This window comes from Lissotriton helveticus, chromosome 9 (assembly GCF_964261635.1).
Source record: "Lissotriton helveticus chromosome 9, aLisHel1.1, whole genome shotgun sequence".
Taxonomy (NCBI): Eukaryota; Metazoa; Chordata; class Amphibia; order Caudata; family Salamandridae; genus Lissotriton; species Lissotriton helveticus.
The window spans coordinates 665,440,975-665,456,572 of NC_136070.1; positions in this window are offsets into that span (position 1 = coordinate 665,440,975).

The window sequence follows — 15,598 nt, forward strand, 5'->3', positions numbered from 1 at the left end:
GAAAAAATACACCAGAAACAAGCCAAAGCACGTAGCAACATGGATGCACCCTGACTCAGCGCAGAGGCCAACTCGAACCCCACAACCCCCACAGACTATCAGCAATGAACAACGGGGTCGGGTAAGGCCAAGGATAAGAGGGTGAGGAAGACGGGGTGCAGACTGCAGGAAACCAAGACCAGCGTCACGGAGGTGACAGAACACTACCAACAACTGACCCACTAGCAGACCACCTGGATTGGACGTGACTACCTAAATCAGGCACTAACCCACTGCCAACAGGAAGACAGCAACGGCGACAGGAGGTGGCAGTCCAGCGCCACCGGAGAAGCTGGAGCAAACCCAAGCTACATTCATCAGTGTGGAGATGGTCCAAGGAGTAGGGAGTACGGACACAGCTTGAGAGGACCTGACACAACCTCAACATGGAGTGCAAAAAACAGGGACTGGGGTGACGGGGGAGATGGGCACAATGGCATACATGCACAACAAGGTGTAGCACACTGCACATCCACAAGCACCCAGGATCATGTTCCAGAGCCCCTTGGCACACTGCAGCACGCACACATAGCACGAACAGCACACCCACTTTGATGACAACGTGGAACAATGCACATAACCGACACTGCAAAACAGAGGAAACAACTGGCTCCGCACATGCACAGAAACATGCCTCCTACATCTGAAGAAGCGGAAACTGTGAAATGAAAATGTACGCGTACGACCTCACATACGTCATGTAGTCCAAATGTACACTATCCCACAGAAGAATCCTGCACCCCCAAAAAGTCACAATGTACATTGCCATACAGTCTGCATGCAAACCAGCACATTTCACCAACATACATGTCAACACCTCCCCTTCACATTGCAGAGGGGCACACAACACCTTCAGCAGAGCACAGAGTACAACACATCAGTGATGCCGAAGATGACCACCACACCGTCGACACCGAATGACTACAACAGCGCATGGATATTTCACACAACCCCCCACCAGGACCCGGCCAGCCAAGCTACTCAAGGGGGAACATCGAGCCTGCAACAGACCACAGAGCAGGAAGCACCCGCAAGCACAGCTGGCTCACGACACTTCACCCACCGACACATATGGCACCCCAATGCCATGTGTCAGCATGCCAAAAGGAGGTGGCCCAACAGGTGTGGGTGGGGGCCGAACTCATGGAATGTGAACCAGGACACATACGTAGGTGTCTATCACTCTTCAGGGCCACCCACACCCCTCTCAGGAGACCCAAACTGCCATAGAGACACATGCAGATGCACATTCATTGTACAGAACCATGGCTAGGGGCGCTCAAATAGCAGTCACACACCCATGTTGGATATGCGCACAATGGCCCTGGCCACTCCCCTTACAAATTGAGCGGGTGCCGATAAAGCTACATGTCCAAGCTCCAAACTGCTGCCTGCGATGACATGTCTGCAACCGATGTACACAGCACAATGTAATGTCATAGGGCCCAGGACCCTCATGCATACAAGACCACAGGGACACACGTAGATATTATGTTGAGCTGGCAGGATTGCGGGCCTGGGGCTTGGAGCTTACACAGCCATGTGGTGGGCCCTCCTTGACACACGCCGGTGTCGCCTGCTGATCAGTGTGGCCTGGCTGTGCAGGGTCGGGCCTGATCGGTTCGTGGTCCAGCGGGCTGGGGTACGGTAGGCGCACAGGATCACAGGTAACTCCGCTAACGACGGCGGTGTCAGCCTCATGGCAGAGACGTTGGGCTTTCCAGAAGAGGACCACACCCAGGGCTACGTGCTTTTTATTCACACCCCTACGTTGGCCTGGCGTACGCCGGGCCAACCCACTCTGCTCACACTTACGGGGGGTGTAACAGGCAATATTTCCACAAAGGCCCCCACTGGCTGGAGTGACATGTTTGCATTCACTGTCCACTACACTCCATACACCAGAGGTGTATGTCGCCGTGGATACGGAAGTGTTCTACATACTGCGGTCTGTCCAGCACATTGCCGCCAGTCTTGGCATTGTGTACAATCATGGTTCTACTGCATCCTTCACAAATGCCTGGTTGCCACCTCTCCCCACATTTGGCTATTGTGTGGCTGAGGTGCCATGCTGTTGATTGGTCATGTTCACGGCTTGCCCAGGTTACCATTGCAATTGTTCTATGGTGTCTGGTGGGTGAGCATGTTGTTGTGCATTTTGGTTGTGATATTGTGACGTGGACCTTGCCAGAGTTGTGGATTGCATGGTTGTGGAGTTGAGGTGAGTGGGGTGTTAATTTGGCCCCTGCCAAGGGGCTGTGCATTTCCCTTGGTGCCATCCAGGGAACGCTGGTTGCTGATGGACTGTTGGAGGGTGAAGGGATCGTGCACACTGGCGGTGTATTTGGAGGCGACATTGGTGAAGGTCCTACTGGATTCTGATGTTGCCTGCACATTGATGTGTGGTTGTGCTTCCTATTGTGCTGATTGTGTGCGGTGTCACAAGGGGGCACAGTTGGGACATGTGTGCAGTGGATTGCCCCAACATGTACATGCATCTGGCTATAGCGTATGGTCCTTGCTTGGTCTCCAGCGGTTCCTGGCATTGTGTTGGACGTATGGGGACTGGGGTGCCATGGTGATGGTGATGTCCAGGACAGGTGTGGGAGACTTGGATGTGGCTGGCTGGGTGACTCCGCTGATTCTGGTGGGTGTTGGTTGGTGTGTGCCAGGGGCCAACAGGTGCAGCACAGCCAGCAGCTTGGTGTGGGGTGGGATGCTGGTTGTCTGCTGTGTTGGTGCCGTATGCCTGTTAGGCGATGATGGCCAGGGTGCGTAGGAATGGTGTTCCTTTCAGCCTGTAGTGGACAGTGACCTGCTGTCAGATGTTGGGACTGTGAGGAATGTGTGTTTCCTGGGGGCCGCTGTCTTTGTCTGCGCTGCCTCTGTGGTGATCCGGGGGAGGGGGGGTATCAAGTGTGGGTGTTGTGGCCCTCTTGGGTGTCTGGGCGGCATGATGAGTGACGCCATGACATCTGTTGCTCTTCAGATGACGCCCTGGGCTGTGCTCCCTTTTGTGTTGCAGGTTGCCAGCCTTCAGAAAAACGGTTGGAGCTGTGACAAGGATTGTCAACATATTGTGGTCGTCATGTTAAAACAAGGAAACATCAAGGGTCCATCAAGTATCTAAATTTCAACCAGGGAACGACTAAAGAAGTAGAATAAGGTCACAGAGTTAAATTCAGTGTACAGGACTCTTGAACCTCACTAAATAGTCCTGCTCAAATTGTGTTGGGCCACAACAGCAGGAATATTGCATTGCTGATGAGCTTTCGCTCATAATAGAAGAGCTGTGCCAGAGTTTCGTGTATTAAAATTTGTGAAAACATATTTTCAAGGGCTTATAAAGGGAACCATCAGAAGACTATAAATTGACCTATCTCAGTACATTACCGTTCAAGCAAGGAAGGGCCGGCTTGGACCACATCTCCAAAGAGAAAAATACAGTACTCACTGGTAAAAGAAAAATCCTGAAGAAGGCATTTGCCGAAACGCGTTGGTGGCATTCTGCAAATCACTACCAGTGTCTTTGTTGATATGATGTCAATTTTGCTGCATATTATGTGTTTAACATAAAATGTGATAAACAACGTGCTACTTAACTGTTAACTCCTAAAGATTTTACGGTTGAATTTATCAGTGTAATGCAGGTAGCAATGTGTATTCTTTATGTGTTGAAGTAACTTGTGTATAAATTGTATCTATATATATATTTTTCTACCAACAAAAAATACAAAAAGATCAATAAAATTAGGAATATTTTTGTAAATCGGTTGATGCATTGTTTGTTATGTGGTAAAGTGTCTAGAGTTTGCGCACTACCCTTTTGCTAATCAGCACTGAGCCCGGTACTTCCATTTTTTGCAAAATAGTTGTTTTTCGCTGATAGGGTTTCATCCTTTTTTCAGCGGCCCGTGTGTTTCCCAAAGCTGCCATCCGACTTTACACCAGGTCAGAGCAGGTGTTAATTTCCTGCTGCTAACGTGCCTTATTGCATGTTTTGTGTTCTTATCGCAGATCTGGCTGGTCGTTGTGAATGTAGAGGTGTTGTGTTTTCGCTGCTTTTTGCACGGGAATGGCTACTCTGCATCTCATTAGCGATAGTTGTGAAGGTCCTCTGTGGCGATGTTTTTGGCAGCTGCTATTGCGGGTAAACTGGTGCTGTGGGCTATTAGCATCACCTTGTGAATGGAGTGGTAAATTTATCACAACTTTGGCTGCGATAAAGTGCTGTTATTTCAGCGATAGCTTATTGTAAATATGCCCCTTTGTGTTTTATTTTGCAAGTGGATCAATGTTTGTGGGGATTCTGGTAAACCATCTATACTAGCACTGGACCGGACTCCACATGACTAACACAAGCACCAGAGGTAAGGTAAACGTTTCTCCAGGAATCTGGGGTGGATCACAACTGGACTTGGTAAATTGGCTGAACAGTATAAGCAAGTTAATCGACATTTAGGTAACATCTAACTTGCTTGAAGGCCCATATTGCTTTGGGAATGTCAACAGTTTGTTTTGAAAGCACAAACAAGTTTCATCTGGGAAGATCCAGAAAGATGAATTGACTGGTCGGGCAGGTAGGATCGGGAGGAGTGCTTTGATGAAGTGTGTGTATGAAAATCTATGGTTTTTAGAGCACAAGCATTCCAGGAGCAGTGGAGAGACTTGAAAGATAGACTGGAATCCCAGTAGCCAAAATACAGACCCTTGAAGGATGAATGTGTGCAAGAAAGAGGCTGCTTGTTCTGGCTACCCTGACACCTTTGCGAGTCCCTCCGGACATCTGGCCGGAGGCAAAGTCGAACTCCAACACAAGGGGATCATTGGGTGCAAGTAAACATTTTCTGCCCTTTCCTCCACTCCATGAGATCAGTTGGAAATCTTACTGAGGGCACTCCAATCCTGATGTCTGTATCCTTTCCACCTCCTTCATAAGGTAGGCAGACTCTTTTCTTTACCACGCCTGTACGCCTAAATGATGGAAACAGTGTTGGTGGCCGATAAATGTAAGCACACAGGGACTCCTTGTTACCTTGATTTGTAGAGCGTGTGGCTACCCAAACATGGGCCTCCCCTTGCTAGAAAATGTAGTAATGATGAGGTGATGTAGTGACTAACTGAACAGATGTGTCTTCAATCACTTTCTTAAGATCAGGGGATTGCGGTTTGCTCTCAAATGTATGAGGAGGAAGTTTTAAAGATTGGATGCCAAGTATGCAAAGGACCGTCCTCCACCTGTGCCTCTTCTAATCTTTGGGATAGCCAGTAGAGAGCAGTTGTTTGACCTCAAGTCTCGCGATCTGTTGTGTAAGACAATTAGCTGATTTAGAATGCCCACCTTATGTATCACCACCCTGCTACAGGAACGTGCATTTATTTATAAAAAAAAGTGGGCAGGACTCACTAACGAACATGATAAGAAGTCCTTTCCTAAACATGGCACTTTAGTTTTGAAAAAAAATGAAATTTGCAAAAGAAACTGAACAATCCTGAAAATAAGACAGTTGCAGAACAGTGGCCATGAACGAATGAGGAAGCACATAAACGAAAGCACAAATCCCAAGTCCCTGGTATGAAAAATACCTAGGAAAAGCTGAAGTATCCAATCAGTCACAGTATGGATGGAGTCTTGTGTTCCACATGCTGTGCCTCCTCCCTATCAATTAGGTTAGATTACTGAACCACAAGAAAAGGAAATAGAAAGTAAGGGCCCCTGGAAGGTGGACTTGTTGGACATGTTCCCCAAGTGGATCGAGGTGGCCCGGGTTGATGTGGCAGATGCACCTAGAAATGGAACAGCACCTGCTGTACCGCCAAAGACTGGAGCACAAGGAGATCACTTTGATGTAACCGATCAATAGCAAAGCTCCTGGTAGTGGGGTTCGGGTGACTAGACATTGTGCTGATTCCAGTACTGTGGATCAATCTAGCATATAAGTATGGTCTGTAATTGCGGAACTAGGGACCCACCAAAGTACAGTCCTCACAATTACTAGCGAGAGTATGAGATGGACAGCAGGCCAATTGGTTAGGAGGCACTTTCCCTCTCCCCAATCTAGCAAGTGCCCTTCCCCATCCGTCCCTAATTCCCTTCTTCCTTTTAGGGACTACCCCATGGCCGGGGGTATAATTATGGTCTGTGTTCCCTGGACACCATCTGTTTTAATAAATATTAAGAAGCAAGTCCTAAATGTCTGAGATATTCTACCAAGTTCTGAGATTAACTTCAAAACTAGTTTGAAGTGTACCAGTACCACTCGGTGCATCTGAATCAATTGTTGTAGTTGGTAGTCTCAAGTGAAATGAGAGATCGACTGGTGGAAAAGTAAGCATGGTCGAGGGTGGACTCCAGAAATGATGGAGCACTACGTATTGCGAAATATGTTTTATTGAATGCTGTGACAGATGTGTGTCCAATGAAGACTGATTGGACTAAGATCTCGAATTGCAAACAGAATAAAGATGACGTGCCTGTGAATTTCCTAGAAAGGCTTCAACCAATAAATTAATCAGGGGAATTATAAGCACACTACTCACTCGTGGGTCTCAAGGCGCTGAAAGGGGGGTCAGCAGTTTTGTTTCAGTCAAAGAGCCAGGTTTTCAGAGTCTTCCTGAAGGTGTTCAGGGAGGGGGAACGTCTGATGTCGGTGGGGAGCTTGTTCCAGGTCTTGGCCGTGATGTAGGAGAAGGATCTTCCCCCTCCTCTGGCTCTGCAGATGCACGGGGTTTCAGCGAGGAGGAGATTGGTGGAGGGGAGGTTTGGTTTGGCGACGTGGAGGGTGATTCTGTCATTGAGGTATTGGGGTCCGGTGTTGTGTAGGCATTTGTAGGGGTAGGTGAGTATCTTGAAGGCAACTCTTTTTTTGATGGGGAGCCAGTGGAGCTTGCGTAGGTGTTGGCTGATGTGTTCATGTTGAGGGACCCTGACGACGAGTCTGGCAGCGGTGTTCTGTATTGTCTGGAGCTTGCGGAGTAGAGACTTGTTGATGCCGGCATAGATCGCATTTCTGTAGTCCAGCCTGCTGGTAATGAATGCGTGGGTGACTGTCTTCCTTGCCTCGGGGGCATCCATTTGAACGTCTTACAGAGGATGCGGAGGGTGTTGAAGCAGCTGGAGGTGACGGCGTTGACCTGTGGATTCATGGAGAGGGAGGAGTTGAGTACGATGCTTAGGTTCTTGTTGTGGTCTGAGGAGGTCGGGTGCTGCTGAGGGTAGTGGGCCACCAGGTGTTGTTCCATGCCAAAGGGGTGGTTCCAAGGACGAGGACTTCTGTCTTCTCTGAGTGAGTGTGAGGCAGCTGTTGCTCATCCAGGCTGCGATGTCCTGCATTCCTTCATGGAAGTTGAGTCTGGTGGTGGTAGGGTCCTCGATGAGGGAGAGAATGTTCTGGGTGTCTTCAGTTTAGGAGACTATGCTGAGGCCGTGCTGTTGGACGATGGTGGTGAGGGGAACCATGTAGATGTTGAAGAGGACTGGGCTGTGTGTTGATCCCTGCGGGACTCCGCCGTTGATTTCTGTGGGTTTGGAGAGGTAGGCTGGCAGTCTGATCCTTTGGCTCCTGCCAGTGATGAATGATCTGATCCAGTCGAGGGCTGTGCCTTGTATGCCGGCTTCGTGTAGTCTGGCTGCGAGTGTGCGGTGGGAGACGGTGTAGAAGGCTGCTGACAGGTCGAGTATATCAGAGTTGGAGTGTGGCTTTGGTCGAGGAGGGTGCGTCGGTAGCGGCGAGTAGGGCAGTCTCGGTGCTGTGGTTGCTTCGGAATCCGGATTGAGAAGGGTCGATGATGGCGTTGTCTTCGATTAACCTTGTCAGGTCTGCGTTGACTGTCTTCTCAGCGACTTTTGCTGCAAAAGGGAGGAGCGAGATGGGCCGGTAGTTCTTGAGGTTCATTGGGTTTGCAGAGGGATTCTTGAGCAGGGGCCTAATTTCCACGCGTTTTCAGTCGTCGGGGAAGGAGCCGGTCTTGAAGGTGGTGTTGATGGTGCATTGCAACACGGGTGCGATGGTGGTGGCGGCTCTGTGGAATATGTGGGGTGAGCAGGGATCTGTGGGGCTCCATAGTGGATGCCTTTCGTGGTCGCGGTGGTATCCTCGGTCGTGATCGGTGTCCAGGCGGAGATGGTGGTCTGGCTGGCATTGCCGCAGGGTGGGCTGACTGCGGGGTCAGGCGTGTGGTCATTGAAGTTGTCATAGAGGTTCTTTATCTTCAGCTGGAAGTAGGATCCGAGTTTGTCACAGAGGTCCTGGGAGGGGGTGATGTCTGTGGCTTCACTGCGGGGCTTGGTGAATACCTGGATGACGCTGAAAAGTTCCTTGTAGTTCCTGGCAATAGCAAGGATTCTGTTGTGGATGAATGTCCTTTTGGTGGTTGTGATGCGTTGATGGTATTCCATCTTAGTTTCCTTGTAGGTGGTGTAGTCTTCGGGTGTCTTACTGTTTCTCCAGTTTGTCTCCAAGCATCTGCAGGTTCGTCTGACATCTTGGATATTGGTAGTGAACCAGGCTGCTTTCCTGGAGCGTTGCTTGTCGCGATTGCGTAGCGGGTCGAGCTTGTCTGCGCAGTTGGCAATCCAAGTGTGGAATTTCATGGCCGCCATGTTGGTGTCAGTTAAAGCGGAGGGAGTGTTGCGGTTGAGGGTGGAGTTTAGTTGTTCCTCTGTGACTCTGGTCCAGTTCCTACATGGGAGCGGAGCAGGTCCGGGTGGCTTGGGTTTGCTTATGAGGAAGTGTACGCAGTGGTGGTCGGTACAGGGGGGCTGCGTGGTGTGGCTGAAGTGAATGCTGCCAACTCCAGTGAAGATGGGGTCGAGGGTTTGTCCTGCCTTGTGGGTCGGTGTGGTGATGAGTTGTTTCCGATGTTGGCGAGGTTGTCCCAGAGGGTGGCAGAGTTGGGGTCGCTGAGGTTGTCGAGGTGGAAGTTCAGGTCTCCGATGAGTATGCAGTCCGTGGCAGCAATGGCGTGGGGTGCAATGAGGTCGGTGACGGTGTCAGCGAAGCATGTTTGGGGGCCAGGTGGTCTGTAGGCGAGGGTGCAGCGGAGTGTCTGGACTTGGAAGTGCAGGAGCTCAGCGGCAGGGACATTTTCGCTGGAGGTGGTGAGGCGGAGGGAGTTTTTGTGTGCGATGGCGATGCCTCCTCCCGGATGGTTTGGGTTGTCCTTCCTCTGGATATAGTACCCATCTGGGATGGCGATGGCGATGTCGGGGGCCGAGGAGGCATTGGTCCAAGTTTCTGTGAAGAAGGCAATGTCGGGTGAGAGCGAGTCCAGGAGGTTCCAGATTTCTGTGGCGTGTTGGTGCATGGAGCCCACATTGAGGAGGATGCATCTTAGGACGTCTAGGTTGTTGGCATTGGCGGTGTAGGTGGCCGGGGCAGTGGTGAAGGTCTGTCGGCAGTGGTGGGAGGAGAACTGGCCATGGGTCATGTATGGTGTGGCCTTCTAGCAGAGATAATGACAGTTCTCAATCAGGAAATTCTTGCACTAGAAGATAAACTAAAATCATCAAATGCAGTAGAAGAGGCGAGGATCAGATTAGAGAAGACTCAGGCTGACATGAAAGACTTTGAGACATATCTGACAAACAAAAAATCTGAAAAATTGAGGAGGAATTAGGTGGTTCACTAAGGAAAAGGCCTATCCTTACCTTAACCCCAATTACTATCAAGATGGAGGCCAGAGTCGTTATACCCCGAATTATACCAACAATTATAACAGACGATTTACCAACTTTTCAGATACAGGATCATATGATTCTGAAAATGAGAACCATCAAGAGTTGGGAGGGGGCCAGTATAACTCTAGACCCTATAGAGGGAGATTGACACAACAACCTTTTCATGGTCGAGGTTTTTTACCCAGGGGCCAATACAGAGGAAGGAATGTCCGGTGGCAACAGGACAGAGGCAGGCAACATCAGATGAGCCCTCAACCTCAACAATATGTAAGAACTCGCAATCAAGAATATTGGTGGTAGATAGTTCTACCACCATATCTACCACCATGACTAAGCAAAATAATGAAGATACTTTGCCTATCTACAATCTATCAACAACGGCCATTAAGACAGAAGAAAAGTCTATGTTGAGTCATGGTTTGTCATTTGTACCCGTTACTCAATTAAATAAATTCTAACTACACTAAGACCTTTTTGCCTTTTTCAGAAAGGTAAGACTTAAAGAAATCTTCATGGACAGACCAGTTGAAGAGGAAAGTAATAATTTGTCACACTGTAAACCTCCCTCAATATTCACCCCTACGTTGGATATGGTAGGACCGGAGGTCAATATCTTTGAATAAAATGTGTTGAAAGACATCGTACGCATTGTGAAATGTCCGAATAAACCACGTTACAATCTATCCAAACTGTTAAACACGGCATTGGATAAAATTAAGAATGACCAAGATCTGATGATAAAACCCTGTGATAAGGGTGGGGTGATTGCGATCTTTAATAAGGACCAGTATGATGAAAAAAAATTAGATATGTTATCAGTTACAGAACATTATAGAATGGCACAACCTAGAGAACTGACCAGATTAAATACATACATTCAAGAAATGACACAAAAGGCTCTAGTTGAAGGTTACATCTGTGAGGAAGAATACAAATTTGTTAATAAAACATGTCCCATAACCCCAGCCTCATATGGTCTCCCTAAGACCCATAAAAACGAGACCAACCCACCCATGCGTCCGATCATATCCACAATAGGGTCGAGCACAGAGCTACTCTCTAAATATGTCGATTCATTCTTGTGCCCACTCACACAAAAGTACGCCTCATTCATACAGGACACAGGAAACATTATCAGTAAGGTTGAGGGGTTGCCCTTTAATCCAGAGGTAGAGATATTAGTAACGCTTGACATTGAGGCATTGTACACCAACATTCCTCAATGTCAAGCGTTACGTTCAGTAGCATCCCTCTTACAAAGATTTCCCAACAGTAGACCGGATGGTTTCATACTGCAATGTCTGGAGGTTGTTCTTCTTAATAACTTCTTTGATTTTAATGGGTCCCTATACAAACAAACAAAAAGCACAAGTATGGGAGCATCTTGTGCGCCGTGTGTGGCTAATACCTACATGGGGGAGTGGGTACTTAAGAACATTTTTAATGAAGCGGCTCCTTTCTTCGAGAATGTGTCTTTATGAAGACTCTTCATTCATGATATTTTTTTTGTATTGAGAGGAGAACTGGAGGTTTTGCATGCGCTTCAGTGAACATAAGTCCGCTATTAGGACAAAGAAGGTTACTGCGCCCATAGTACAACAGTTCCTAGAGGCACACCACACAGAATTAGATCTTAAATGGTGCATAATAGAGACAGCAGAAGTTGGGTCAACCCACAGAGATGACGGGTAAAAAACACAAAACATTTTGGATTTTCCATTTGGATAGTATACGTAAGGGTATGAATGATGATATAGCTTGGTATGTCACTAAAGCTTGATTGGATCTATCCCCTATGTTGTAATACCCTTTTGGATAGAGCCTAACTGGTATATGAAATTAGGATGTCGTTCATAGGAATCCATCTGGATTCTACTAACTTGTTGAAATATATACTAGTGTTAAAATCTGTTAAGTGCACATTCTGTGCTGATCATAAAGCCCTTAGTATGAGATATGTGAATAAACAGGGATTACAAAGCACTTAGTATGAGATACCTCTAGACCTTCTGAACCTCATATCGTACACAGTATTACTCTATGTAGAGTATAAGATAGCCGAATAGTGATTAAAACAGAGTATAGACTATTAAATAGGGACACCTCTTCAATCTCCTATCATCAAACCTTATACATTTCCATTATACGTAGGATATAAGACAGATAATTAGGACACTTCCCTGTGCGGCCAGAGTCAGGTTGGCAAGTGACTGCGACAGCCAACACTTTTTTTGGTAGTAGGGTGATCCGTGATTGACATGGTTTAGCAGTGAGGCTATGGTTAAGTTGGTAATTTACGGCGACTGTTAAAACACCTAGATGGTAGCCGGGTGATCCGCGGTTGATATAGATCAGCAATTTGGAAGTGGTTCGTGTCTGGATTATTTCATGAAGATATAGTGTATGTTCCAATACACAAAGATAAACTAATATCATTGAAATCGTTGGACATTGTTAAATAGTTTAATATGGTGGACGAAGCTAGATATATAAGTGACGATGATTACTAACACACTTAATATGGCGGCCGGAGCTAGTCCACTTTCTACATAGACTGGCAGCTTGGAAATAGCTCTCAATTTACCTATCGTAAGAGATTGGAGCTTCATTACTGACCGCGTTCACCAAGACTATTTAAACCGTCAACAGACATACTGCACGTTTGTATCATCCTTATCGTGGTGTCATGGGGTGGCCGACACGGCAGTGCGTTTGAAAGAACGAGTAGGTAAGCGGGATTTGGGGGTATAAGATTTAAGTGCGGTATATTTGATCATAATTATCACGCTACCTCGATAGTACCCGTGGGGACGAGATAGAGTTATGTAGAGCGCATTGGATATAAACAGGGATTATTTTAAATACGTACTGAGATGTTGCTTGGGGACAAGGATTTTGAATATGTCGCACTGTACATACAAGATTATTGCTACCAGTTAAATTCCTTTAGCAATACGCATCCTTAAAGACATAGGGCCATATGTATCAAGCAAAATTGCATTCGCAAACGCCGAAATCCGCAGAATTTCGGCGTTTGCGAATGCAATTTTACCAAATGGTATGTATTAAGGCAAAATAAGGAATCACAAAATTTGCGATTCCTTATTTTGCGATTCCATTTAAGGAATTCCAAATTTTGCGATTCCTTAAATGCAATGTAAGAAGAAAAAAAAAAAGTGACATTTGGCCTTAAGGAATCGCACATTACCACCAACTTCAAGTTGGTGGTAATTTGCGATTTCTTTGAAAAATGCACTTTTTTGTATTTTTCAAAGTGCAATGTGAAGCACATACATGCCCTTAGGGCATGTATGTACGCCATATGTGCACCCATGCTTATTTCAGGGGTGAACAGGGTGTCCTTTTGACACCCCTGCACCCTTGAAATTGCATTCTCAATTTGTGATTCGCTAATTGCTAATCGCAAATTTAGAATGTCTTCCCAGTCATTCCTATGGGCCTCTAGGGGAGGTATTCCTTAATTGCGAATCACAATTTGCGATTTACAATTAAGGAATATGTAGGATTCGCAAAATGTATTGCAAATCCTACATACGTAGCATTTTGCGGGATGTATGACATTACAACGCATGCTTTTACACCACGCATGCCTTTACAACGCTGTTTTTACAACGCATAGTGCTGTGGGGCGCTGGATAGTGAATAGTTTAATTTACTATTCCAACTACAGTCCCCGTGGATAGTAGGGAAGGTGTTGGATAGTAAATTAAACCTATTCCCTGTCCTAGAGCGCCCCCCAGCGCAATGCGTTGTAATGGTTTGCGTTGTAAAAGTTGCGTCGTAAAGGCACTGCGTGGTAAAAGTTGGGTTGTAAAGGATGTTTCCCCATTTTGCGATTCTCAAATAGCGATTCGCAAAAAATCGCTATTTGAGAATCGCAAAATGACTTTTTGATACATATGGCCCTTAATGTTTCGCACTATACACACGTTTTGATGCTTTGGTTTTTCCTGAAGCCGGATTGGGAGGTATTGAGAATGTTGTTTTCTTCAATGAAGGATGCGAGCTGGCTGCTGATGGCTTTTTGGATAACTTTTGGCCGGAAATGGGAGTAGAGAGATGGGCCTGCAGTTTGTGAGGTCAGTGGGGTCCGCTGAGGATTTCTTCAGGGAGGGTTGATCTCAGCGTGTTTCCAGTCGCCGGGGAAGGAGGCGGTCTCCAGGGAGTGGTTGATGGTTCAGCAAAGCTCAGGGGTGATGATGTTGGCGGCTCTGTGGCAGATGGGAGGGGGCAGGGGTCTGTGGGGGCCCCAGAGTGTATTGACTTCATAGTCATCAGGGTGTCTTTGGTGGTGAGGGCGGTCCGGCTGTGAAGTGTTGGCTGTGTGGTGTCGGGAGTGGGAGGTGAGGGTTCCACATGTTGGTTTTCGTCATCAAAGTTGTCATAGATGGTCTTGATTTTGTGGTGGAAGTAGGAGTTGAGTTTGTTGCAGAGTTCCTGGGAGGGGGGGATTTCTGTAGTCTCACTGTTGGGTTGGGCGAACTCTTTGATGATGCTGAAAGGTTCCTTGCTTTTGTGTGTGTGGGGGGAGATTGTGTCCTGAAGTGCTTTCTTGCTTGTGTTTCTGATGAGCAGGTGGTGGGTGGTGGTGGCTGCTTTGAAGTTGTAATGGGCTACTGTTGTTTGGAGTTTCTCCAGGTCTTTTCAAGGTGTCTTCAGGTTTGTCGGGATTCTCTGAGTTCAGTGGAGAACCAACTAGCTCTCTTGGCGTGTGTGTTGGTGGTGTTCTTGAGGGGGGCGATTGTGTTCGGTGCAGTTGGTGATCCATTTGTGCAGGGTTCGGGCTGCGCTGTTGGGGTTATCATCCATGGTTGTTGGAGTGGAGATGCTGAGGGAAGCGGTGAGTTGGTCATCATAGATTTTGTTCCAGTTTCTGCACAGAAGCTGGTGTGGAGGTGTGCGGGTCATGGTTGCTTTGAAGGTGAAGTGGATGCAACAATTGTCTGTCCATGGGAGTTTGGAGGTGTGGCTGAAGGTGATGGAGTTTCCTGCTGTGAATATGGGGTCGAGGATGTGTCCTGCCGAGTGCGCAGGTTCTGGTGAATCTGTTTGAGTCCAATGTTAAGGAGGTTGTCCAGGAGGGAGGTGGAGATGGGGGCTTGGAGGTTGTTGAGGTGGAAGTTGAGGTCTCCCAGCAGGGTGTAGTCGTGGAGGTGACGGCTTGTGGGGTGAAGATGTCGGTGATGGAGTCGGTGAAAGGTGCACCGGGTCTGGGGGGGTCTGTACATGAGGGTGCCCCGGATGGTAGTGGTCGGGTTGGTCTGTATCTTGAAGTGTAGGTGTTCCATCTGGTTTGTAGGCTCGTCGGTGTGGGTGCACAGTCGGAGGTAGGATTTGTAGGCGATGGCGATGCTTCCTCCTGGTTGGTTGGGGTAGTCCTTCGAGGTGATCTTTTCTCCGTCGGGGTGGCGATCGCGATGTCTGGTCACGCAGCGACGTTTGTCCAGGTTTCTGTGAGGAAGGCGACCTTGGGGCTGGTACTGTCAAGGAGGTCCCAGATTTATGCGGCGTGTCTGTGGAGGAATCGGATGTTGAGGAGGATGCATTGCAGGGTTTTGGGTGCGGTGGTGTTGTGCCTGGAAGGTTGTGGTGGGTCCTGGGTCTCGGCAATGGTGAAGGAATGGCAGCAGTTGCAGCAGGTGTAGGCCACTTGGGTGTCGACTGGTGAAGAAAGTTTGCAGTTGTTGTTCTGGCCTGTGTTGAGTGCGTGGAGGGCCGAGGAACTGTAGCGCTGGTGGGTCAGGGGTCCAAGGTTCTCGGCACCTGTCTCGTCGGGTCGTGGACTGACGCAGACCGGCTTGCCTTTGTCGCACCAGCGTTGCGCCTGCTGCGCGTGGCCGCAATTATGTAGGGGTCGTG